Below are 27,809 nucleotides of genomic sequence, written 5' to 3'. Positions count from 1 at the left end.
ATGATGCAGCTCTATAAATCTCTGGTTAGGCCACACTTGGGGTACTGTGTCCAGTTCTGGTCGCCTCACTATAGGAAGGATGTGAAAACATTGGAAAGGGTACAGGGGAGATTTACCAGGATGCTGCCTGGTTTAGAAAGTATGCATTATGATCAGAGATTAAGGGAGCTGGGCTTTACTCTTTGGAGAGAAGGAGGATGAGAGCAGAAATGATAGAGCTGTACAAGATATTAAAACGAATAGATAGAGGGGACAGCCAGCGCCTCTTCCCCAGTGCACCACTGGTCATTACAAGAGGAAGTTCAAGGGGTATATTAGAGGAAGGTTTTTTACTCCTAGAGTGGTTGGTGCGTGGAATACACTGCCTGATTCAGTGGTGGAGGCAGATACACTAGTGGAATTTAAGACACTACTAGACAAATATATGGAGGAATTTAAGGTGGAGTCTATATGGGAGGTAAGGTTTAAGGGTCGGAACAACATTGTGGGTCGAAGGGCCTTACTGTGCTGTAATATTCTATGTTCTATGTTCTCACAGGGGTGGTCGCTGATTTGCTGTGAGTGTGTCTGAGGACGGACTGCGGCCGGGAGGAGTATATGTCAGTCTCAGTTGGTTCTCAGAATCAAAGGAGTTTCCCTGGAGCTCAAAGTTCAAAGTACATTTTATTATCAGAGAACAGATAACGAAACATGAAATAACCGCAGCGGCTGCTGATCGATTTCTGCAGCTCTCGCCGCTCCCCCGTTCAATCTGATAGGCTGAAGGCCAAGGGAGTACAAGAGGCAAAGGTAAACTCGTGTTTCAGAAAATAAGAAACAGAAGCAGGCGTTGTCATTCGGCCCCTCACGCTGGTCTGCTTTTCACTCAGAACATGCCCGATCTTTGACATCAGCGACACTTCCTGCAATGTTCCCAGCCTCGCAGAGCCCCTAAATTTGCTCTTTGAATTTAGAAACCTTGTGGAGAAAACTCCAAAGATTCACTGCACCCTGGGTGAGGAAATTTCTCCTCATCTCTGTCCTGCTGAGCTGACTCGGAATTTGAGTCTGTGAGACTCCCCAGCCAAGGGAGACATCATCCCTGCCCCTACCCTGTAAATACCCTATGAGAATGTGTCTGTCCCAGTCAGAGAACCACTTATTTATGTAACTCTGAGACAGGCCCAATGTGATAATAGGTTTCGGGAGCAACTCAGTGTATGAACAAGTCAGTGCATTTATCCTGTATTGTTCAGGAGTCTGATAGTTTAGGTGTAGTAACTGTTTCTGAACCTGGTCCGAGTCCTGAGGCTCTTGTACCTTCTACCTAATGGCAGCAGCGAGAGAAGAGCCTGGCCTGGGTGGTGAGTATCTCTGATGATGGATGCTGATTTGCTACGACAGCCTTTCAAGTAGATGTGCTCGATGGTCGGGTGGGCTCCACCCGTGAAGTACTGGGCTGAGCCCAATGCTTCGTGACAGTTCATCAAGAGGGCGATGAACTACTTTGGTCATCGCGATCCATCTGAACCTCTCAGACCAGCAACTTTCACTTAATGCAGGAGAAGGACTGGGTCTGGAAACGTAACTTTGCTGGATTAAATAACGACAGCACAAAAAGATCGTTACTTATCGTTTCACACGTTTACTCCTTCGAGCTCAGCCGGCGACTGAACTTGGACCCGACATCAGGGAGAGACCCTTTCTCATCGCCCCGGCGATTCTACAAGTTCACTGCCCGATGTCAGAATTGTTAGAAGTTATAAAGCCACCGATACAGATAACCAATCAGTTTGATAACCATTCCGGTCAAGTCAATGGATTATTGATACAGAGGACAATCAGTTTGATAACTATTCCGGTCACGTCAAAGGACTATTGATACAGAGAACAGTCAGTTTGATAAATATTCCAGCCAAGTTAATGGACTATTGATACAAAAGTGCAATCAATTTGTTAGACACTCCAGCCACCTTAATTAAAGAAAGGAATGTCCTACCTGGTTTGCTGGAGCCTCAACTTAATGACAAAGATAAGAAAATCCGTCAAATTTGTGCTTGAATTAAGAAAGAAATGTTCTGTCTAATTTCCATCAAGTACTGCTTTTTGTCAAAATCAAAAGGTGTGAAAAGCCCAGAGACATCTTATGTGGATCTGGGCGAACTTTAACCCTTATCTTGCTCCAAAGAAAGCAGCTGTGAGACATTATTCAAACACACTGCAGTCACAGACATAGTCAGTACTGAATCCATTGTTTACAGGAATCTGAGAATCCCCCATTCCGTTAAACTTATCGTGTGTTCCCAGATCCTTCTGGTCTACCGACTCCCCAGGACCCGAATGCTCTCCGTGTCTTCATGCACCCCCAAATCAGTGCACACCCCCAAATCCATCCTTTGAATATGAAATAACATTTGATGAGTTCCCAGCAGTAAACCTGACCTGCTGCGAGAACAACCTCTTTTACCAGAAGGTTCACCAGATTGATTCCTGGGATGGCAGGACTTTCATATGATGAAAGACTGGATCGACTAGGCTTATACTCGTTGGAATTTACAACATTGAGGGGGGTTCTTATTGAAACATATAAAATCCTGAAGGGATTAGACAGGCTAGATGCAGGAAGTTTGTTCCCGATGTTGGGGAAGTCCAGAACGAGGGGTCACAGTTTGAGGATAAAGGGGAAGCCTTTTAGGACCGAGATGAGGAAAAAACTTCTTCACACAGAGAGTGGTGAATCTATGGAATTCTCTGCCGCAGGAAACAGTTGAGGCCAGTTCATTGGGTATATTTAAGAGGGAGTTAGATATGGCCCTTGTGGCTAAAGGGACCAGGGGGTATGGGGGGAAGGCTGGTACTGGGTTCTGAGTTGGATGATCAGCCATGATCATACTGAATGGCGGTGCAGGCTCGAAGGGCCGAATGGCATACTCCTGCACCTATTTTCTATGTTTCAATGTTTCTAAGATTCTTGAAAACCGGAGGGAATCTGAACATATTACAACTTTACATGGACAAATTTCCTCCAACCACTGTAAGGACGAAATGATGGCAACCTGTTCTGCTGTATCTCCTGATAAATGGTTGGTTGGTCGTTTCTTTCTCGTTAACAAAAATTCAGGCACAAAACAGCCACATAAACAATCCCAGTTAAATTATATTTTGATCCTTCTGTCAAAATGGTTAACCTATCTCAATAATTTTCCTTAATATATACTGAACCAACAGATTCTCAGGCATAACAGAATCCTCAGACTTAATTAAATCGGGTATCTAAAATCAACTGAAGGCATTGAAAGAAACAAAGTGGGGTTACCGAGAACGCGACTGTGGAACATTTTGCATAATTCAACAAACCTATTATTTCAAGCGTGATAAGAACCCAGTTGCTCAAAATTTAAAAAAAAACAGTCTTCCTGTGAAGTTCCCAACAGTCCCCCAACACACCTTCAACAGGATGATCAGTTATCATATTGTGAAATAATAAATATTGTCTTGTAGGGTCCCAATCTCTATCTAACAGAAACCCGAATACAACGTGCCCATCAGTACCCGAACAAGATGTCCAAATTAAAACTCTCAGAAAAATAAATATACAATCGCCCCCTCAATCCAATTTCCAAAAGTTAATCAAAAGTCCGTCCTTCCATAAGTACCATCTGCCTATCCGATATCAAAAATACTGCTATTACAACATCTTTATTTAACTGTGTTTTCCTAATATCATTTTTCAAACATAAAACTGAATCCAATGCCATTCTACCCTTCGGAAATCTAATAAAAACTCTGATAAAACGCGAAGTCATCTCTCTTTTCCAAAATATAATTCAGACGCTCAAATATCACACGTTCCATCCGTTTACATAAATGAGACATTAATGATATAGGCCTATAACCAGAAGGATCAGACGGGGTTCTCCCAGGTTTTAGAATAGGCACTACTACAACCATTTTCCATGAGCAAGGAAGATGGCCAAACCTCCAAATACAATTCAGAAATTGTAATATTATCTCAAGAGAGTTGCCAGTCACATGTCGAATCAGACAATAACATAGATCATCCCTTCCCGGAGACGTCTGACCTGCCGATTCCGTACAATATTATCACAATATGTCCTCCAGAAAACCTTTTTCGGTATCTTCTCCACTTTCCTCACCACGGCCTGTGCCCTTTTATACATAATGAGGTCACTCGGAGACTGATACTTCTTCACTTTCCTAAACACCTTATTTCTCTCCCTAATTGCCTCTGCACGGTCCTCAGTCCACTACGGTACAGGACTTCTCCCATTAATTCTGTTTGTAATGGGAATCACTTCCAACACAGTCTCCTGAATAACATGACATAACTTTTCATTGTTAAAATACACATCTTCCTCAACATTCTGTAGCAGTTCCTTCCAGAACTACTATGAGCATTAAATCTCGTACCCATTCAGACACACAAGTTGGGAAACTCTTCGACAATCCAACCCTTACCATCATTCCACAACCAACCCCACAGTGAAATATGTGCGTTAAAATCCCCACACCATACAACCCTTAGTGAGCGAGATCTACATATACTTTCTCACAAAGCAATTGAAAGTTTTCCACAAGGTTTGTAAAACTAACCACTTTTGTACACCTACCTGCTGAATCTATTATTTCTACTACAAGTTACCCATACGTTCCATTCACTTTCACAACTCCACACCCTGCCCCTTCCCTTATAAAACTGGCAACACTACTCCTCTATCAACCAACCCATCACGACCACTAACAAAATAACTCTACACAAACAAAACACTGGCATGTGGAAATACCAGGTTTCCTCAATGCATATAACATCGGGAGAATCTGAATGACAAATCAGAAATAAACTTATTAAAGTTTTGAACATTATAAATCTGACTTCTCGCATCCCACTGCAATATATTTAATCCCATTAACAACCTTCACAACTAGACTGGGATACAGATACCCCACCCATCAGAGCTTCATTTACAGCTTCCCACAGGACACCAGCTACACCGAGATACCTTTCTGCAGCTTTTACAATAATTTTAATTTCCTCAGTGGTGCGAGAAGTCTGATCAGTACAATTCACCACATCCATTATAAACATCGGAAACTTCATTTTATCCAGCAGTGAAATATCTTTAGTGAGAGAACTGTGATGGTGACACATACTGTACATATATCCGCTGACGTCACAGTCTGTTCTCTGACTGGGAACACTTTACCCAGTTTACCTGCTCTACTTGCTGTACTTGTCCGTGAACAGGTCCTTCTGCTCACTGTGTTGTTCTGAACCAACTGAACCGGTCATTTCATACCTTACTAAACCAACCCCTCTGCCTACAAAAGGTCCACATCCCTCCATTCTCCACACATTCTTGTGGTATCTATTAGCCTCTATCACATCTGCTTCCACCACCACCCCTGACATTCACTCCAGACACTCACCACGATGGGTATGAAAAACAAAACTTGAAACGTAAATCTCCTTTAAACATTCTGAGTCAGATTTTTTACATTATTGCCTTTTCTAATGCTTTTAACATCAGCTGTGTGAAGAAAAGTTGCAAACTTACACTAAATTACAAAATACATAAATAGTGGAGAAAGGACCAATGAGGGAGTGTTTCCCCTTTCTCCTGAAGTGCATGCCCTCTGGTATTAGACATTTCCTCCATAGAGATCAAAATACCGGTTGTCCACTCTGTCTCTTCCTCTCGCGTTCCTGTAAACGTTTGTCCCTCAGCCTCTGCCAGCCCAGAGAAAATAGATCCCTAGATTGTCCAGTCTCACTTTATCCAGGCAGCATCCTGTTAAGCCTCTTCTAATCACCATCCAAAACCTCTGCATTATTCCTACATTAGAATGCAATTCTCCAAAGGCAACGTAACTGCGTGACACTGGAACCACTATCTGGGAGTTATGAACTCAGATTCCAAGTTCCCTCTGCAGATCAATACTGTCCAATCTCGTCCCATGAATATAACCACAAGGGGATAATGCTGAGCCTTTATGAAATGCTAGTCAGGCCACACGAGGAGTATTGTAAACAGTGTTGTGTCCCATATCTCAGAAAGGATGTGTTGTCATTGGAGACAGTCCAAAGGAGGTTCAGAAGGATGATTCTGGGAATGAAGGGATTAACATATGAGAAGCATTTGGTAACTTCGAGCATGTACACCCTGGAATTCTGAAGAATGCAGAGGAGATCTCATTGAAACCTGCTGAATGCTGAAAGGACCAGATAAGGTGGATGTGGAGAGGATGTTTCCGATGGCGGGGATATCAAGATCTAGAGGGTACATCTACAAAATGAGGAGCCACCTTTTCAAACAGAGGTTAAGCTGATTTTTTTTATCAGCCAGGGAGTATTGGATCTGTGGAATGCTCTGCACAGACTGCGGTAGAGGCCAAGTCTGTGGGTATATTTAAGGCGGAAGTTGATTGTTTCCTGCTCGGTCAGGGCATCAAAGGATATGGCGAGAGGTCAGGTATATGGAATTGAGTGTGATCCGGGATCAGCCATGACAGAAAGTCAGCAGACTCGATGGGCTGAATGGCCTGATTCTGCTCCTATGTTTCATGGTCTTATGGCCACAAACCCCCTCAATCGTGATAAATCTCCTCTGCAGTCTTCCAGCACAAAACACCCTTTGTACAGAATGCTAAGCAGAACTGAATGCAACTTTTCAAGAACTGTGGCAAGTCCGGCAGCATCTATTGAGAGGAATAGAGTCGATATTTGGGACACAGCCCCTCCCTTACGGCACTGACACAGGCCCTTCGGCCCAACTTTTCCAAGCTGTCCTGGTGTACATTTAAACTAATCCCTCTGCCTGCCTTTGACATAGAACATAGAAATCTACAGCACATTACAGTCCCTTCGGCCCACAATGTTGTACCAACTATGTAAAGTACTCTAGAAACTGTCTAGGATTTCCCTATCGTATAGCCGTCTATTTTTCTAAGCTCCATGTACCTATCTAAGAGTCTCTTACAATATCCTATTGTATCTGCGTCTACCACAGTCACTGGCAGTGCATTCCACACACCATCAACTCTCTGTGTGAAAAACCTACCCCTGACATCCCCCTTGTACTGACTTCCAAGCGCCTTAAAACTATGTCCCCCTCGTGTTAGTCATTTCACTCCCTCTTTCATATCCACATTCTTTTTGTAGTGAGGTGACCAGAATTGAACACAGTACTGCAAGTGGGGACTAAATGTCTCCTAATATAGCCTCAACATTCCCTCACAGCTCTTCAACTCAATCCTACGGTTGATGAGGCCATCACACCAGACGCCTTTTTAACAGCACTGCCAACCTGCGCAGCAGCTTTGAGTGTCGTATGGACACGGATCCCAAGATCTCTCTGACCCTCCACACTGCCAAGAGTCTTACCATTAATGTTATATTCTGTGTTCAAAATTGACCTGTCGAAATGAACCACTTCACACGTGTCTGGGTTGAACTCCATCTGCCACTTCTCAGCCCAGTTCTGCATCCTATCTATTTCCCGTTGTGATCTCTGACAACCCTCCAGACTACCCACAACACCCCCGACTTCTGTGTCATCAGCGGGGCCTTCTGAGAGTTGCAGTCAATATGTCTTCCTCCCAGCTCGCTCCCTGCATTTTTTTTCTCTGCCACCACAGACATCACCGGAATGGATTCACCGAGGCGTCGGAGGAGAACCACACCCGCCCCTGTGGGCGCCGAGACCGGCGACCACCGACCGCAGCGACTCACTGAACTCCGCCATAGCGATGGAGAGGAGCAGCAGGGGCTGAACAGGGGGCAGATTTCCACCAGCCTATCGCAGGTCTGGCCCGCCTCTGAACCCTGCTGTCATTGGCTGCAGTGCGTGTCGGTCAAATGAGAACTCACACGGTGATTAGTTAATATGAACGTCAGTCAGCCTTCCTGTCTCTAAGAGCTTGAGTTTGGATTTATATCGGGGATGGGATGCCACTTGTAGGAGGTGGAGTATTTGGTAAAGCAAATTGGGAGAAATGTAAGTTTTTAATGTGATGATGCATCTGTCTCCAAGTGACATTATTAAGAATAAAAGGGCACAGGTCATGGTGAGGAAGGATGTGACTTACTGGAGGTCATATTGACATAATATTTGAAGGGATATTTAACTTGGAGTTGTTTGGGGTATGATTTTGAAAATGGGGGGGGGATTTAAAATGATATTAATATTTCAGGATTGATTAATGAAGGCAAAATGATTTTTACTGAAACAGGGAAGGTTGTGTTACTTTCTGGGTCATCTCCTGTCATTCTTAATCAAGATAATTTAAGTGAAGAAATTAAACAACGTTGGGATATGTTTCTAAGTGTATATCCTGTTGTGTTGGAAGGCAGTTGTAGCAATTATGGTATCATTGACGTAGAGTTTTCTTTGTACAAATTTTAGAAGTCTATTATTAATGCAAGTCAGGCATCCCCAGGAAAGGGTGATATATGTAATTGTAGCTGTGTGTAATTCTCTTTTGTGAAAATATTAACATTTTTGAATCGTGTTTAGAGATTGGGCCATCTCCCTCCCTCATGGAATATGGCAGCAGGATTGCCTGTACTGAAACCTGGCAGATCCCAGTTTGATCTTTCTAGTTATGGCCTATATCGTGAATGTCTTATTTATGTAAACTGATGGAATGTCTGGTAATCGAGCGCTTCAATTATATTTTGAAAAGAGAGATGATATAGTGTTTTAATAGAGTGGATTTTGGAAGGATAGAATGACATTGGAATGAGTTTTAGGTTTGGAAGATGATTATAGGAAAGCACGGCTAAATAAAGATGTTGTAATAGCAGTATTTTAATATTGTAAATACATATGTTATGTTATGGAAGGATTTTTGATTAAATTTTGGAAATTAGGAGTGAGGGGAGATTGCATAATTTAACTGAGTTTTTTTTATTTGGACGGACTGTGCGGGTACGGGTGGGCATGTTATGTTTGTGTTTCTATGAGATGGAAAATGTGACCCCATAAAGCAGTATTTTAGCCCTTCATTATTTAATATTATGATTAATGGCATTTTCTCTGAGATGAGTACGCTGGGTTAATCACTTCATACAGATGATATAGCTTTATAGATTAGAGGTAGCATTTCAATTTTACTGCAAAAAGGATGAAATTTAGAATTAATAGGTCAAACAGTGGGCAAATAGATGAAGATTTTAAGTTTTCAGTCACTGAAACACGTTATGTGTTTTACAAACAGGATTAATAGACCTGCACTTGATTTGAAATTATATGGTCAAACTCCTGAAAATATGTCAGTGGTGAGATTTCCAGGCATGTGGATGGATAATAAGCTGACATGGAAGCACCATGTCAGTAAAATAATTGATAACTGTAAAGGAGCATTAAATATCCTCAGGCGGCTGTGTGGGTGTTCTTGGAGGGCAACATTAAAATCTTTGTTGACCATTTATATTTGTATAATTCAATCTGTTCTTGATTCTGGCTGTGTGGCTTATGGATCAGTTTCATGTTCAACTTTAAAATACTTGGGTGTGATACGAGCAGAGGCTTTAAGATTTTGCTGTGGTGCAGTAAAATCGTCCCTTGTTTCGGCTTTACTGGTTGAAATGGAACAATTGCCCTTCCAGCGACAGAGGTTGAAGCTGATGTTAACAAATTGGATTAATTTGAGAGGGCAAAGAAATTATCATCCTGTGCTAGAGGACATTTGGTTTTCAGTTTTAGATGGCTGGGTTCATATCACGCTGGGAACATGGGTGTATTGTTGGGTGTACTGTACTCAGGTGTAACCTTGAATACAGGGCCACGGTAGGAAGCTTTGTCACATGGTGTGAGCAGAATTATCTGCCACTTAATGTGAAAAAGACGAAGGAGCTGGTGGTAGACCTGAGGAGAGCTAAGATACCGGTGACCCCTGTTTCCATCTGGGGGGTCAGTGTGGACATGGTGGAGGATTACAAATACCTGGGGATACGAATTGACAATAAACTGGACTGGTCAAAGAACACTGAGGCTGCCTACAAGAAGGGTCAGAGCCGTCTCTATTCCCTGAGGAGACTGAGGTCCTTTAACATCTGCCGGACGATGCTGAGGATATTCTACGAGTCTGTGGTGGCCAGTGCGATCATGTTTGCTGTTGTGTGCTGGGGCAGCAGGCTGAGGGTAGCAGACACCAACAGAATCAACAAACTCATTCGTAAGGCCAGTAATGTTGTGGGGATGGAAGTGGACTCTCTGACGGTGGTGTCTGAAAAGAGGATGCTGTCCAAGTTGCATGCCATCTTGGACAATGTCTCCCATCCACTACATAACGTACTGGGTGGGCACAGGAGTACATTCAGCCAGAGACTCATTCCACCGAGATGCAACACAGAGCGTCATAGGAAGTCTTTCCTGCTTGTGGCCATCAAACTTTACAACTTCTCCCCTGGAGGGTCAGACACCCTGAGCCAATAGGCTGGTCCTGGACTTACTTCATAGTTTACTGGCATAATTTACATATTACTATTTAACTATTTATGGTTTTATTACTATTTATTATTTATGGTGCAACTGTAACGAAAACCAATTTCCCCCTGGATCAATAAAGTATGACTATGACTATGACTATTGGATGATACAATATGTCCCACTGTAGCTTTCTCCTTAGCCTCATTTTGTGTTTTTTTTTTTCAATGACTGTAGTTAATTTTAGGTTACACAAGTGGATTCTGTTCTGCCTGAGAGTCTGTTGGTTCATGAATTTATTAATGACAGTTACTATCATACAGTAACCATTTTTTACAGATGGATTGAAACATAATTTAACTGGGAATGTTAATGTGGCTGTTTTCTTTTTTCTGTGTGTCTGAATTGCAGGTAATGATAAAGAAATCACTTACCAGCCATTTATGGGTATATGAAGCAGAATTCTTTGTCATCATTACAGTGGGTGGAGGAAATTGGTCCTTACAAACTTGTAACTTGTTCAGAATCCTTTTCGGGTTTGATGGTTTTTGCAATATCTTCAGGTCAGACATTTTTTACAAGTATATTTAAGTAATTTTCCATATATACAAGATTCTGACCTTATTTTAAAAACGAACCCTTTAGTGAAAGGCTTTATTGGGAAAATTTATAATTTACTGTTACAACAGGACAATTCTCCTTTCCTTAACATCAAGCAAGATTGGGAAAGAGAGCTTAATATGACCTTGATATCAGAGGATTGGTTGTGAATTTTGTGCCAGTCATTATCTAATTCAATTTAAAATTGTACATCGTTATTATTTGACGAAGGAGAGATTGTCTAAAATTTTTCCTAATGTAAATAATCAGTGTGATAGATGCAAAACTGAGATAGCTACATTGACACATATGTTTTGGTCATGTTCTGTATTGAAACAATTTTGGAAATCCATTTTTTTTATAATCTCTAAAGCTTTAAGAATCCATTTACAACCTAATAAATTGACAGTTTTGTTTGGTATAATTCCTCAACATATTCATGGTATTTCTATATCTGGCCAGTATGTAATTGCATTTGTCACATTATTGGCTAGAAGGGCTATTTTATTAAAATGGAAGGATGCCTCTGCTCCCACTTTGATACAATGGTTCTTTCAGGTGATTTTATGTCTTAGTTTGGAAAAAAATTAGAAGTGGAACTTTTGATCCTAAATTTGACTTTGAGAAAAAGTGTGGCTCTTTTGCCCGTTATTATCATTTGACTTGAGTTTATTAAGATGGTCCTTTTCTGATGCTTGGTTATATGAATTTGGTTGGCAGTTTGATGTCTTTTTTTTAATGGAAGCTTGTATGGCGCATAGCTCCAGGGTTGTGCTCCAAATGGGTTCCCCTCCCCTCTTTTTTTTAGTTATTAGGGGTTTTCTCTGTTTTAGTTAGTAGGGGTTCCTTTTTATTCCTTCTTTCCTTTTTTTCCATAAAAAAAGCTTTAATACTTTGTTTTTTGATTATTATTGCTTTTCTGTTTAGCCTGGTTGATAATTTAACTTTTACTCTACATATGGATATGTTATCTTGATTATTTTGATGTATTTTTCTCTGTTGTTGATTTTCAATAATAATTAATAAAAAGATTTAAAAAGCAAGAAAAGGGTTTGATGAGCCTTAAAACAGGTCATTCTAGCAGTGGGTCAGATTGACTGTTGGGACCTCGTCAAGCAGTATTTCAAATACAAATTTGGTTTATGTGTCTGCACCTTATGGGCCCTGCACATCGCACTGGTGAGGGAAATGATGGGGTTGACTGTTTAGCAACACAACCTGTTAAAAGTTCAACTGTGGATATAGACCTTCCACTTAGCAAATCTTAGCTTAGGGGTTGGTAGTGTTAAGAGTTAGGGACTTAGGGCAAGACTTGTAGGATACAGGACAGGCACCTTCACGGAATACATAAACCAGTCGGGTTTATGGAAGAAGGGCTAAAAATAAGAATGGAAGAAATGATATTGACACGACTTAGAAATGCCCACACGATGTTTAATTATGCCTTGTATCTAACTGGAAAACATCATTCTGTGTCGTGTACATTTTGTCATTATGAAACTGGTAAAAACATACTATTTCAGTGTGAAGCAGATATGGCTGAAAAAAATCAAATGCAGTCTTCAGTACAATCTTTTGTGGGGTTGATTGTTTTCAGATAAAAACTTTATTAAGTTAGGGGACTGGCTTTAAATTAATTCACAATATTGAACCGGCAAAGGCATATAATAACGGTTGCGTCACAATTATATCGGGGACATCAATATGCAAAGGGTTGGGAAAATCAGGTTGTTGTTAGATCACGATAGGGCATTTGTTGAATGCCTATGAGACGGCTTTGTAAAGCAGCTTGTGTTTGGGCCTACTTGTGGGAAAGACCATCTAAGATTGGGTGTGGTGTAATAACTCTGATCATCTCCAGGAGCTGAAAGTAAAGGAACCCGTCAGAGGCAGTGATCGTAATATAATTGAATTCATACTGCATTTTCATGGGGAGAAGCCTAAGTCACATGTATCAGTCTCGCAACGGAATAAAGGGAATTACAGAGGCATGAGAGAGGAGCTTGCCCAGGTGAATTGGAGAGGGATACTGTGGGGACGATGGCTGAACAGAGGTGGCTGACGTATCTGGGAATAGTTTACAAGGCGCAGGAGAGACATGTCCCACAAAAGAATTTCTCAGATGGCAGCGGTGGGAATCCATGGCTGACAAGGGAAGTTAAGGACTGCGTGTTACCTAAGGAAATGGCATATAAGGGAGCAAAGGTGAGTGGGATGTTGGATTATTGGGATACTCTTAAAATCCAGCAAAAGGCAACAAAAAAAAAAAGCCATAAGGGTGTTAAAGATGAAATATGAAGCAAACTAGCCAATAACAAAAAGCAGTATACTAAAAGTTAGTTTTCAGTTACATGAAGAGTGAAAGGGAGATGAGAGTTGATATTGGACCACAGGAAAATGATGCTGGTGAGGTAGTGATGGGGACAAAGAAATGTCAGATGAACTTAATGAACACATTGTATCAATCTTCACTGTCTTTTCCTGTCAGCGCCGCCCCACTTGTCACATTTAACCTGTCACAGTGCGGGTGGACTTTAGGACCCGGGGGAGCTCAGGACCCGCCGCCCCGCGGCTGCTGCTGAATCCGCGGTGTTTCTGTTCTGTTGTCGGATGCGGTGAACGAGTTAAAATTAACGGATCAATAATTCTCATTTCGTGTTTATTTCACTCTCCGCACATTTATATTTACAGGGACTTTACTGCTGACGCCGTTCCGGGACCCGACCCGTTTACAGACCCGGAGCGGAACCGAAGCAGATTCTCAGCCACTGGTTTCCATCCCAGGTCGCGAAGAAAGGATAAAGTTTCCCCGTGAATTTATTCCCAGTGAAGGTGTGGAGATGGGACTTGGTCTCCGAGTTGTAAAATGAAACTGTCCCGGACTGGTAACTGAGATAAACTCCCACCCTCCCGGGGATGGGACCGGCAGGGAGACGGGACTCAGGGGAGGGGAACTCGTCATTGAACACGTCACAATCCCGATGTAACACGTCACCAACCTGCCCGATCACCCAGAATCCGGTCTCCGGACTCAGTCCGACCCGTCCCTTCCTGTCCACAGACTCTGCGGCGACTCCCAGACACCAGACCCGAATCCCCGTCACCTCCACCTCCCAGTAATGTCTCCCCGATGTGAATCCCTCCGAGCCCAGCACACATTCCCAGTATGTGAATCTCTTCTCGGGGTCAGGGAGATTCCTCCGGGTCCCGGTCCATCTCACACTCTTCCGATCCTCAGACACCTCGAGCCACGGATTCGCCGTTTCCACATCCAGAGTGACAGAGACTGGGGGGAGAAGCAGAGAATTAGAGAGTCCCCGGGGATCGGGGGGAGACTCGGGCAGCGCGGCCCCGGGGATCAGGGGGAGACTCGGGCCGCGCGGCCCCGGGGATCGGGGGGAGACTCGGGCAGCGCGGCCCCGGGGACCGGGGGGAGACTCGGACAGCGCGGCCCCGGGGATCGGGGGGAGACTCGGGCAGCGCGGCCCCGGGAATCGGGGGGCGACTTGAGCAGCGCGGTTCCGGGGACCAGTAGAAAGGCCGCTAGGCCTCAGGCGCGGTCGGATGGCCGACAGGAACCTTTCCCGAGGTTTGAAAGACGAAAGCGGATGGACAACTAATGTTTCCCCAAGGGTTTCCGCAGGACGGAGAGCAGAGATTTCCCGATCAAACAGACACAAAATGCTGGAGGAACCGAGCGGGTCAGGCAGGAGGTGTGGAGAGAAATGGACAGTCTACATTTCAGGTGGACATCTTCCCTCAAGAACGGAAATACATAGGGGAGATAAACAGCAGAAACTAGAGCGGGATAGGGATGGATTAAGATGGGCAGGGGCTGGGTGACTGGATTATCAGGAGGTCACAGAGTTTCTTCGGCCCAACTTGTTCGTGCCGACCAGCTTCCTTTAATGAGCTAGTCCCATTTGTCCATTATTCCTTTCACCTTTCTTATCCACGTACCTGCCAAGATCTATTTTAAAACATTCTCCCTGTACCCATCTCTACAGTTGACCAAGGGCCCGCTGAAAACAGAGATAACCCTCTTCCCCTTCCACTTTATCTTTTCCATTACTGATTTTTCACCCGGAGTCTGCCAGCCTTCTCCTTCCCACCTGCCCCCCCCACCTTCTTTATCGGGCCTCTGCCCCTTCCCTCTACATCCTGACGAAAGGTTTCGGCCTGAAACGTGAACCGATCTTTTCCACGGATGCTGCCCGACCTGCTGAGTTCCTCCAGTATGTTGTGAGTGTTGCTTTAACTCTCTTCCCTGTCCACTGTACCATGAATTTTAGTGTCACCCATAAACCTACTAATTATGTCACCTACATTATCATCCAAATCATTAATATGATTGACAAACAACCGCGGCCCCAGCACTGACCTCTGCAGGTCACAGGCCTCCAGTCCTCTGTGTTTAAGAGACACTTGGACAGACACTTCAACAGGCAAGGCACAGAAGGAGGGTGACCTAATGCTGGCCAATGCGATGAATGTAGATGGGTAAATAGGTCAGCACAGAGGTGATGGGTCGAAGGGCATATTTCTATGCTGTACGACGATGGCTCTGTGAACTGAATGGATAAGAACCCCCAAACCCCTTCCCCCGACGGGTGCTGAGAATTCCAAACAGACAGTGACCCCTGACCCTTGACTCCTCAGACAGGGAAACATCCTGGCTGCATCCTTGCTGCCAGTTGACTCCTGAAAGAATGTTGTGTTTCCCTGGGATCTCCTCTCATTCTTCTGAACAGGGAACAGAGAACATAGAACAGTACAGCACAGGAACAGGCCCTTCATTCAATGCTAACGTTCATTTGCGAGTGGGGAGTGTGAAGGTTCGAGACAGTAAAGAGAGTGATAACAGGAACCAGTAGGGGAGAGATGAATGGCAGATTGAACCAGAACCAGGTGTGGGAGGGGTGGAAAGCCTGTGGGTGAACTGTGTGCGTAGACGTAACGAGTAGCTGGAGGGGGACAAAGATGGAAATGGGGATCCCTTTGTCCCCTTCCCCACAACCCCATCACCTGCAGTCCCTCATTAGGACAGGGGAAGTATTTGCAGGGACCCTTAAACAACACGGGTTCTGATGCAGGGTTTCATCCCAAACTGTCAACTCCAGTCTTTGTTGTTCTGCAATTATCTCTGCTTGTGTCCCCTTCCAATCCATTTTGCCCAGCAACTCCCTCAAGCCTCTGCAACTAACTGCTCCTCTCTGACTCATCTCCCTTTACACCTCATGATACATCTGACTTTATCTCCCTGTCAAACTCTGGCGTGAATTATATCATTTTATGATCACTGCTTCCTAACAATTCTTTTACCTTAAGCTCCCAAATCATATCTGGTTCATTATAAAAATTCCACTCCAGAATTACTTTTCTCCCATCGGGCTCAACCACAATCTGTTCTAAAAAGCCATCTTGGGGGCATTCTGCAAATTTCCTCTCCTGGAATGCAGCACCAACATGATTTTCCCAATCTACATGCATGTTGAATCCCCCCATTCCGACCTTCACCATGCCCTTTTTCCATCTCCTGGTGTGATTTGTATCCCATTTCGACCCTGGCTACTATCTAGAGGTCTGTATATAATTACCATCAGGGTCTTTTTACCCTTGCAGTTGTTTAACTCCACCCACAATGACTCAACATCTTCCAATCCTATGTCACCTCTCTCTAAGGATTTGATTTCATTTTTTTACCAACAGAGCCTCCCCATCCCCTCTGCCTACCTGCCTGTCCTTTGAATACAAGGTGTATCCTTGGATGTTGGGCTTCAACCAGCATCTCCTTTCAGCCACAACTCAGTGACGCCAACAACGTTATACCTGCCAATCTCTACCTGTTCTACAACATCATCAACCTTATTCCGTATACTGGAGCATTCAAATATAACACCTTCAGTCCTGTATTCATCAGCCTATTCGACACTGTCCACAGGAACTTAAGCAAGGTCTTTGATGTCGATTACAGACCACACTGAGGTATTGTCTGCATTTCCACTTCCCCGAATGTGAGGAAAAATAGAAACATAGAAAACCTACAGCACAATTCAGGCCCTTCGGCCCACAACGCTGTGCTGAACATGTCCCTACCTTAGAACTACCTAGGCTTTACCCATGGCCCTCTATTTTTCTAAGCTCCATGTAGCCATTCAAGAGTCTCTCAAAAGACCCTGTCGTTTCCGCCTGCACCACCACTGCTGGCAGCCCATTCCGCGCACTAACCACTCTCTCTGTAAAAAAAACTTGGACAGGTACATAGATAGGAAATGGTTAGAGGGATATGGGCAAACACACACAAACGGGACATGCTCAGGAAGACATCTTAGTCTTGCAGATGGATGAAGTGGGCCGTTGGTTAAACATCCATCAAACCCTCCCAGATCATCCTCCTGAGGAATCTCACCCTGGAGTATGTCTGTGAACTGTTGATGTGACGTCACATCAGAGGGCAGCTCAATGCCTCAGAAAGACTGGGTAAGGAGCACAGATTTCATTCCTAAATGGGAATTTGTGCCTGTCTCTTTGACCGTGTGTCACACTCTGATATTATGTGTGTGTTTATGTGTTGATTGTGGTAAATATCAGTGTGTTTGTGTGTACACATTGAGGGAGAGTGTGCACATTGAAATATTTGTATGTCACAGTGTGTCATCACATGTCTGGTGTTGCTGACAATGTGTGACAAGTGTGAGTTGTTTAAATAAATAAATTACCGTGTCTGAAGAGAATAGTTTCCAGGTTGCTGAGGGAAATAACAACGTACATTGCTGAGACTCTGACTACAATCTGCCAATTCCTCTTGTGTATGTGTGTGGGGGAGTTTTGCCACGCCGGTTATGCTGTGTGTGCTTCTCCCGAAATGAAATCTGAAAAATGTCAATGCTGGTTGGTGTGTCTGGGCTCATTCTCACAATGCTTCAATGTAGTGGTTTGATAACCATAAGACCATAAGACCATAAGATATAGGAGCAGAATTAGGCCATTTGGCCCATGGAGTCTGCTCCACCATTCAATCATGGCTGATCCTGTTTCTCTCCTCCTCAGCCCCACTCCCCGGCCATCTCCCCACAACGTTTGATACTGTGTTCAAACTCTGTTTCTAAATAGACACGCCTTTATCGTGAGGCTGTGCCCTCTTGTCCTAGACTCCCCCACCATGGGAAACATCTTTTCCAAATCTTCTCTGTCTTGGCCTTTCAACATTCAAAAGGTTAAAATGAGATTCCCCCCTCATCTTTCTAAATTCCAGCGAGTACAGGCACTGAGCTATCAAATGTTTCACATCTGATAACCCTTTCATTCCCGGAACCATCCTTGTGAACCTCCTCTGAACACTCAACTATACCAACTCATCTTTTCTTAGATGAGGAGCCCAAAACTGTTCACAATATTCAGGGTGAGGCCTCACCAGTGCCTTATAAACCCTCAGCATCACATCCCTGCTCTTGTATTCTAAACCCCATGAACTGAAACAATGGATTTACCTTTCCCACAAATGACTCTACCTGCAGCTTAACCTTTAGGGTGTTCTGCGGAAGGACTCCCAGGTCCAGTTCCATCTCAGATTTTTGGATTTTCTCCCCATTTAAAATAATCTGCATATTATGTCTACTACCAAAGTACATGACCATGAATTTTCCAGCATTGTATATCCTACCAACCAGCCAATGCTCTGACCATACCAATAAGATTTCTGGAACACCGTGGGCTCTTAACTTGGTAAGTAGCCTCATGTGTTCAACCTTGTCAAAGGCTTCTGAAAGTCCAAATATACAACATGCACTACAACCCCTTTATCTACCCTACGTGTAATCTCCTCAAAGAATTTCAACAGGTTTGCCAGGCAAGATATTACCTAAAGGAAATGATGCTGACTTGTCCCAGCTTGTCCAATGTCACCAAGTATTCCATAACCTCATACGTAACAATTGGCACTAATGTCTTCCCAACCACAGAGGGTGAGGCTAACTGGTCTATAATTTCCTTTCTGCTACCTTCCTCCTTACTTATAGAGTTGAGTGATATTTAAAGTTTTCCAGTCCTCTAGCACCATGCCAGAGCCCAATGATTTTTGAAAGATCATTTCAAATACCTCCACAATGTCTACCGTTACCTCTTTCAGAACACTAGGGTGCAGTTCATCTGGTCTGAGTGACTTATGTCCCTTTTTGAGCACCTTCTCCCTTGTAACAGTAACTGCACTCACTTCTCTTCCCTCGCACTCTTCAACATCTGGCACAGTGCTACTGTCTTCCACAATGAAGACTGATGCAAAATACTCATTTAGTTCATCTGCCATCTCTTTGTGCCTCGTTATTATATCTTCAACCTTATTTTCTAGTGGTCCTATATCCACTCTCATCTCTATTTTATTTTTTACAATACTTGAAAAACAATATGATATTGTTTGCTCACTTGTTTTACAAAGACAGGTGTGTAAAAAGGGCCCGAAGGATCATTGGAGACCCGAGTCACCCCAACCACAAACTGTGCTGGTTGCTACCGTCTGGGGAATGTACCCTAGCATAAAAACCCCAACAGAGTCCAGGGACAATTTCTTCCACCAGGCCATCAGCCTGCTTACCTCATGCTGAGGTAACTGTATTTCTACGTTATATTGACAAGCATGTTCTACATGTAGTTTATCAGGAAGAGAAGAAGAAGAAAGCCCTTAACTCCGAGTGGAGTCATCGGGATGCTGTCATGATGGCGTTTTTTAAGCCGGCTTTCTTATTCTTATGAGGCCGCGTTGCTAGCTCGACGCTCAACCCAGCACGGATACTGTAAATGGCACATTGAGACGGAGACATAACGTAAAGAATTTTACTGCTCGTTCATATGAAGAATGCAAGTAACAGTCAGTTCAATTCAATTTAATATTTCATTTTTCTCCTCTCAATCATTCTTTCAGTTCCTCTCTGTAGGTATTTAAAAGCTTCCCAATTCTCTGGCTCCTATTAATTTTTACTTTGTTGTGTGCCCACTCTTTTGCATTTACATTAGCTTGTCTTCACTTGTCAGCCATTTTGCCATTTGAGTATTTATTGATTTTTGGAATACGTCTATCCTTCACCTTCCTCATTTTGCCAGAAACTGACACCATTTCTGACAAATATACTTTGGCCAACTCCTTTCTCAGACCACTGTATTTATTTTATCCTCTGATTACTACAACGTCAAACATTACTTTCTGCTGATCAAATTTCAGGTTGAACTCAGTCATCTTGTGAGCATTCTGTCCTAAGGGTTCTTTTACCTAATCACCTCTGGTTCAATACATAACACCCAATCCAGCAGAGCTGTTCCCCGAGTAGGCTCAATGACAAACTGCTCGATAAAACATCACACAGCATTCAACAAATTCACTCCCTTGAGATCCATTACCAACCGGATTTTCCCAATTGTCCTGCAAGTTGAAATCTCCCATGACTATTATAACATTGTCCTTTTCATCAGCCTTTTCTATTTCCAGTTGTAATCGGTGGTCCACATCCAGCTACTGTTGGGATCCTGTATGTGACTGTCATCAGTGTCATTTTTACTTTTGCTGTTCCTTCACTCAATCCACAAGGATTCAATATCTTCCAATCCTATGTCACATCTTTCTACCGATTTACCAGGAGAGCCATGCCACCCCATCACCCTCCCTTCCTATACCACCGATACATTGTGTAACCTTGGACATTCAGCTCCCAACTACAACCATCCTTCAGCCACGATTCAGTGATGGCTACAACACCATACCTGACAATCTGTAATAGTGCAACAAGATCATTCACCTTATTTCTCATACTCCATGCATTGAGATATAACACTTTGTGTAGTGTATCTGCTACCCATTTTATTCTGCATCCCTGATGCACTAATACTCACCCTGCTGGCTGCAATTTTGTCCTTGTACCTGTCCGCCCTATCTGACAGTCTGACTGCATGATATCTTTGCATTTTTACTATCAGTCCTGTCGCTTCACTCGTTCCCAACCCTACCCCCTACAACCAAATTACAGACGATTCTCACTTCAAATTGGAACTTAATTAAACAAGGAGAAATGAATCTTTGTAAGTTTTACCTCGATTAACGGCATCAAGTGTTTCTCTCAGCACTGTGTTTAACAAATAGGGGTGATGGAATTTTTCAAACGGTTGGGCCTCATCTGTCACTGACAATTCCTGGACATCGTCATTAATCCTGTAAATATTAAACTACTTGTTATAAACTGCTAGTTTGAACTATACCGATTTTCAATAAAGAGTATGTCCTACCTCCTGTTCCGACGAGCTTCCTCCTGAAATAAATCAAACATAAATCTGATTAGACTTGGACTTACGGCCCACATCATGAATTTCATCCAAGTCATGACAAGGTGTTGGAAATTCCCACTCCCACAGTAACTCACAAACACAACCAATACAGAACCACTGGTTAAATTACAGGGAAAGTTCCTGAATGTCAGACCATTACTGAGAGGATGAAACTTACAAGGAAGACAGGACAGGTTGTGTATTTTCATCTGGATAGACATTAGGGTGATAAGATGTAGGAATTTAAGATCAATGATGGATTTAATTGTGTGCAGGGGTGAGGGATGTACCTCTATTTATGGGAAGGATTGTGGAAGATGAAGTTCAGATGGATTTTAATAAATCCCAGAAGAAATTTAGTGAAGAGGAACTCGCTGCCATTGGAGTGGTTGAAGCGGAACAGCAGAGATTGAATGTAATGGGAAAACTGTATTGTATCATTTCTTAATGCATGCATTACTAAATGAAAATGAAAGAGGACTACGTGTCTTCATAATCTAAAAAAAAACTGGATAAACACGTGAGGGACCATGGAGTTCAGGGCACTGTTGCTGGGTGTGAGAAGAGAATTCTGAAACAGGGAAATTGTTAGAGGATGACGGACCGAATGGCCTGTTTATGATGGAGACCGGATGAGATGTACCCCCGGCCACTGTGGGCGGGTGAGGGAGAAGATTGCTGAGCCTCTGGCGATGATCTTTGCATCATCAATGGGGACGGCAGACGTTCCGGAGGATTGGAGGATTACAGATGCTGTTCCCTTATTCAAGAAAGGTAGTAGAGATAGCCCAGAAAATTATAGACCAGTGAGTCAACTTCAGTGGTTGGTAATTTGATGGAGAAGATCCTGAGAGGCAGGATTTGTCAAAGGCAGTTCGTGCCTTACGACCCTGATTGAATTTTTTGAGGATGTGACAAAACATATTGATGAAGGTAGAACAGTAGATGTAGTGTAAATGGATTTCAGCAAGGGATCCCAGCGGACATTGATTTGTGCAACCAGAATTGGCTTGCCCACAGAAGGCAAAGAGTGGTTGTGGACACGTCATATTCTGCATGGAGGTCGGTGACCAGTGGTGTGCCTCAGAAATCTGTTCTGGGACCCCTTCTCTTTGTGATTTTTATAAATGACCTAGATGAGGAAATGGAGGGTTGGGTTAGTAAATTTGCTGATGACACAAAGCTTGGGGGTGTTGTGGATAGTGTGGAGGTCTGTCAGAGTTTACAGCGTGACAGTGATAGGATGCAAATCTGGGCTGAGAAGTGGCAGTTTGGAGTTCAAACCAGATAATGGTGAAATATGATGGCAGACTTTGGTATTAATGGTAAAACTCTTGGCAGTGTGGAGGATCAGAGGGATCCTGGGGTCCCAGTCCATAGGACACTCAAATCTGCTACACAAGTTGACTCTGTGGTTAAGAAGGGATTCGGTGCATTGGCCTTCATCAACCGCGGGACTGAGTTTAGGAGCCGAGAGGTAATCTCACAGCTATGTAAGAGCCTGTTCAGACCCCACTTGGAGTGCTGTGCTCAGTTCTGGTCGCCTCACGACTGGAAGGATGTGGAAACCATAGAAGGGGTGCAGAGGAGATTTACAAAGATGTTGCCTGGATTGGGGAGCATGCCTTATGAGAATAGGTTGAGTGAACTCGGCCTTTTCTCCTTGGAGCGACGGAGAATGAGAGGTGACCTGATAGAGCTGTATAAGATGATGAGAGGCCTTGATCGGAGTCAGAGGCTTTTTCCCAGGGCTGAAATGGCTAGCACGAGAGGACACAGTTTTAAGGTGCTTGGAAGTATGTACAGAGGAGATGTCAGGGGTAATATTTTTACGTAGAGAGTGCTGAATGTGTGGAATGGGCTGCCGACAACGGTACTGGATGCCAATACGATGGGGTCTTTTAAGAGACTCTTGGATAGGCACATGGAGCTCAGAAAGATAGAGGGCTATGGGTAAACCCTAGGTAATTCCTAAAGTAAGGACATGTTGGACTGAAGGGCCTGTATTGTGCTGTAGGTTTTCAATGTTTATATTTCTACGTCACTAATGTGAAACTTATGTTAAATATTAAAGAAACATTGAATGTTTCCCTAACCTGATGAAAACCAGATATAGAGGATAAGTCTGATGTGTGGGTCACATTCTGTGTTTTCACGGATTGACAGAGAGACCCTCACACCCACCGCACCAAACACACTCACAGCCTGTGACTGGAACTGGCTGCTAATGGGAGATTTAGAGGATATTTATCATGATAAGTAAGGACACAATCAGCAGCTCTATGATCAGAATAAATTATTTCAGAGAAGTTTGCATTCTGTGCTGGATGTACAGAAGTCGTGGAAGTCCAGTTTTGGGACAACAACAACCCTGAATAGATGCAACAATTGTCCAGTGAAAAACAGTTTACTGCCATTTATTAATGCTGTGTGTAGGAGCGACACATCTGTCTTCTGTCTTTGATAGCCCTGTCTGTATTGTTTTCTGTGTTACGTGATTGTTATAGTAACTAGTCACGTGTGTGGGGACCTGGTAATAGTGAAGGGCATAAGTTACGTATTTGTGCTTTGTTCTGGGCAGTTTTGAGCTGAGGACGGACCAATATCGTATCGTTTGTTGACCGCTCCGTGGCTGATTAATTTATGATTAATTACGCTGATGTTTCATCGCTTCATGATTGTATCTTGCAGATGAAGGACTGAATACATATTTTTGACATTTTGGAAGGTTGTTATTGGAGTGACTGGAGGACTCGTCATACAATCATAACAATGTGTGTGACGTCGCCAACGGCAGCAATTGGCTTGTTAGAATTGGCCGCTGTGCTGTGTTTATTTCAAATATACCACTGTTCATTTAGTGCCCTTTGACAGAAACAAACTGAAATAAAATCCCTCACCTTCAGAAATATCACACTGTCTTTTTGATCCATCTGTTCCTTTAACCCAGTGATTTCCTCCTGAATTAACCTTATATGCTCTTGAATCTCACGAAGATTTTTCTCCATTGGATTGAGAATCCTCTTCTCTTCTTCCTTGAGATCCCTGAGTAAACTCTGCTCTTTCTCAGTGATAATCTGGCGCAGTTCAGCAAACTGGGATGTGACGTGGGACTGAAGGCTGTGTGACTGTTCCTGTCGAATGAAAGGTGAAGATGAATTTACTGTATTGTTATGTGTGTTTCTTTATGACATTAAGGAGACCATTCGGTCCATTAATGTCATGCTAGCTCTGAAACATTCCCATCAACCCCATTCACTTACGTTTTCCTGAAACCTATTCTCCCCATTGACCCATTAACTCCCACCTGATTCACATACACCCTCCTCCACCTTCACAGGGTTAATTGTATTTAACTATTCATGCAGCATGTCCGTGGAATGTGTCTGAAACTGTCGTAGTCACAGGGAGAACATGCAAACTCCACACAGACAGCACCAGAGGTCAGGATCGAACCCAGGTCACTGGAGCTGCGATACTCGGCTATTCTGCATTAAAGGGAGCAAAACTATACAGTAATATCAGAAATTCCACTCAGAAAGCCTCACCCGAACTCCGGAAATCTTCTCGTTCTGTTGCTGCTCCTTTTCCTGGAAGTCTGATTTCATTTTTGTGAGAGAGTCTAATGAAGAATTAAGCTGATCCTGGAAGTCAGAGAGAGAAGGAAATCGAAACAAAGATGGATCATAAGAAACAGGTGATCAAACCCGATCATCACACACAAAATGCTGGAGGAACTCAGTGAGTCAGGCAGCATCTATGCAGGGGAAATAAACACTCGACGTTTCGGGATGAGACCCTTCATTAGGACTGGGAAAGAATGGGGCAGAAGCCAGAATAAAACGGTTGGGGATGAGAACCAGCTGACAGGTGACGGGTGAGACAACGTGAGGGGGAACGTGGGGGAGGGTGATGAAGTGAGAAGCTGAGAGGGGACAGGTGGAAGAAGCAAAGAGCTGAAGAAGGATTCTGATACGAGATGAAAATCGGCCATGGAAGAAACGGGAGGAGCTGGGGCTGTTTGGGGCCCTGAATGGTGACGAGTGAGGAGGTTAGGAGTCAGGTGTAGCACTTGTCCCGCTTCCAGGTGTCAGAGCCAGGAGGGAGATCAGTGGGGAGGAGCGAGTGGATAAGGGCGATACGGTCCGGGGAGCGATTCCTACAGAGAGCGGAGAGTTGTGGGGTGTGGGATGGGCTGTGGGATGGATAGATGCAGGAATCTCGTTGGAGACGGCGGAAGTTGCAGAGAATGATGTGTTGGTTATGGAGGCTCGTGTGATGGCATATAGGAGAAAGGAAATGTGTTAAGTATTACATTAACGTTAGTTTTTACCATATAGATTTTAACAGCTTCTTTAATCGGTTTGAAGCGGTGCTCTCTGTGTTCCTCCGCCACTGCACAGATCACACAGATCAGCGACTTGTCCGTTTCACAAAACAGCTTCAGTTCTTCCTCATGTTCCTCGCAGTGAAGTTTACTTTCCTTCCCTTTCGGATTCAGGTTTAGATTTCGAACTTTTTCAGCCAGATTTGCTAAGGCCCGATTGGCCCTGAGGGTGCGATCAGCAATCTCCTCTCTACATTCCGGACAGGAGTTTCTCTCCTCCCTTTCCCAACACCGTGTTATACAAGAGCGACAGAAGTTGTGTCCACACTCCAGGATAACCGGATCAGTGAAGAAATCCAGACATACAGGACAAATTACCTCCTCGGTTAAACTCTCGGCCGGTGCTTTCGAAGCCATGTTAACTCCCGGCACTTCCTGATTCAGAACGCTTCCGCTTTCGGGGAGCTGCCGATCCCCTGCAGTACCGCGATTGTCCACTACACGCGCTGCAGACGCGGGGGGTGAACATGGTTTTGCTGGATGTGTTCAGTGGAAATTCTGGCCATTTCTATGTTTAGTGTGGGATCAAAAACACATTAAACAGGCAACAGATAAGAAAACGCGGCCATGGACTGTCTAAGCCCGGCTACGAGCGGAGAAGGGTTGGCTATACGGACAGCAACCCCATCTCGTAAAAACCTCGTGCGACAAAAATGTCAACTGAATCTCCAAAGGCCCCATCGCTGCGATCCGGAGGACCTTCACATGGAAGACGATTGAAGTCGTGTGATCATCCTCGGATTGAGGATGAGGAGAAATTTCCCCACCCACAGTGCAGTGAATATTTGGAGTATTCTCCTCAAGTTTTCTAAATTAAAAGGGCTGCTGCTGGCGGCCTGTGCCCTAGTGGGCGTGATGGGCTGAAAAAGCTGAACAGAAATTAAGCCGGAGAGAAGAGCCTGGTTCAGTCTGAGGCAGGGCTCGGGGGGAGTTCTAAAGACATGAGAGACTGCAGATGCTGGAATCTCTGGTGAGAAACATGATGCTGGAGGAACTGAGCGGGTCAGGCAGGATCTATGGAGAGAAATGTGCAATCAACTTTCCGGGTCGAGATCCTTCACCTGGACTTTCTCAACCCGAAATATCGATTGTCCATTTCCCTCCACAGATGCTGCGTGACCCGTTGAGTTCCTCCAGCAGCTCGTTTTTTCTAAAGCTTTCTCCAGGTCTAAAGAGAGTCAGAGTGGAGCGTAAAACGGTGGATTTGTGAACAGTGACGATAACTATTAAATTAGTTCATGTCAGGTGAGTGGGGATGTGGAGAGAATATTGTGCTATGCAGTGGTGATGACCGACCTGTGGCTGCAGGAAAAAGCACAGCACTGGACATTCTACGTCACAGGGTGGAAAATGATATTTGTTTTCGGCGAGGTCCTGATTTCAACAGCCCTTCGTGTGAAAAACTTCGTGACTGAACCCATGTCAGTCCCGTCTCCAACAGAAGCCCAGTCTCCCTCACTCTGGACACAGATCAGATGCTGATACTTCTTTGTATCAAAGTAAGCTTTATATAAAATATTCAGCATGATAAAACGTGCAGTGCCTTTCCCCAAAGAATTTACATTTGTCGTCTATGCCGTGTTTAGTGTTTTACATTCGGTAAAACCGATAGGACTGTTGTCGCGCATGTGCCCCCCCCCCCGGGGATGTTTCACTCCTACACTAACTGGGAGGCTTCCTCAGCCGACCCGGCCCCTCCCGGTCCAGTACTAGAGGATCTCTATAGTTTCAATGGTGTCCCTGCAGCCTGGAATGTGCCAGTCGGCAGCATTCCTCCACGACAGGGATTCCCCAACTCTTTTATGCAAAAGACCAATTCCATTAACCTTGGACCCCAGGGTGGAAACCCCTGCTCTCCGGACATCTCGATATGATGACAGACCAACAATTTCCTGGCGTCTTTCACCGAGTTGATGATCTTCCAGCAGCACTTGCTGTCCGTTTTCCTGTGCGTCCAGGGAACAGCCCGAAGATCAGTGATCCTTCTGTAACGCAGCTGCTGTGGCACAGGCCCTTGCATCTTTCTCCACACATCTTCACCAGCCCACAGTCCGCAAAGAGCCGAGTGACCGTCTCGTCTCCACTGC

General features: G+C 44.0%; 1 protein-coding gene and 1 pseudogene across 1 annotated transcript in view; both read right to left on the bottom strand.

The window, feature by feature from the left end:
• Positions 1-27,809, bottom strand: part of LOC140185051 (uncharacterized) — a 783,302-nt gene that overhangs the window by 52,388 nt on the left and 703,105 nt on the right. The gene's annotated exons all lie outside the window — the stretch shown is intronic.
• Positions 13,680-26,191, bottom strand: LOC140185274 (zinc-binding protein A33-like; annotated as a pseudogene).

This window comes from Mobula birostris, chromosome 20 (genome assembly GCF_030028105.1).
Source record: "Mobula birostris isolate sMobBir1 chromosome 20, sMobBir1.hap1, whole genome shotgun sequence".
Classification (NCBI taxonomy): Eukaryota; Metazoa; Chordata; class Chondrichthyes; order Myliobatiformes; family Myliobatidae; genus Mobula; species Mobula birostris.
Note: the sequence above shows the minus strand (reverse complement) of the source record. Positions and strands in the feature narration are given on the sequence as shown.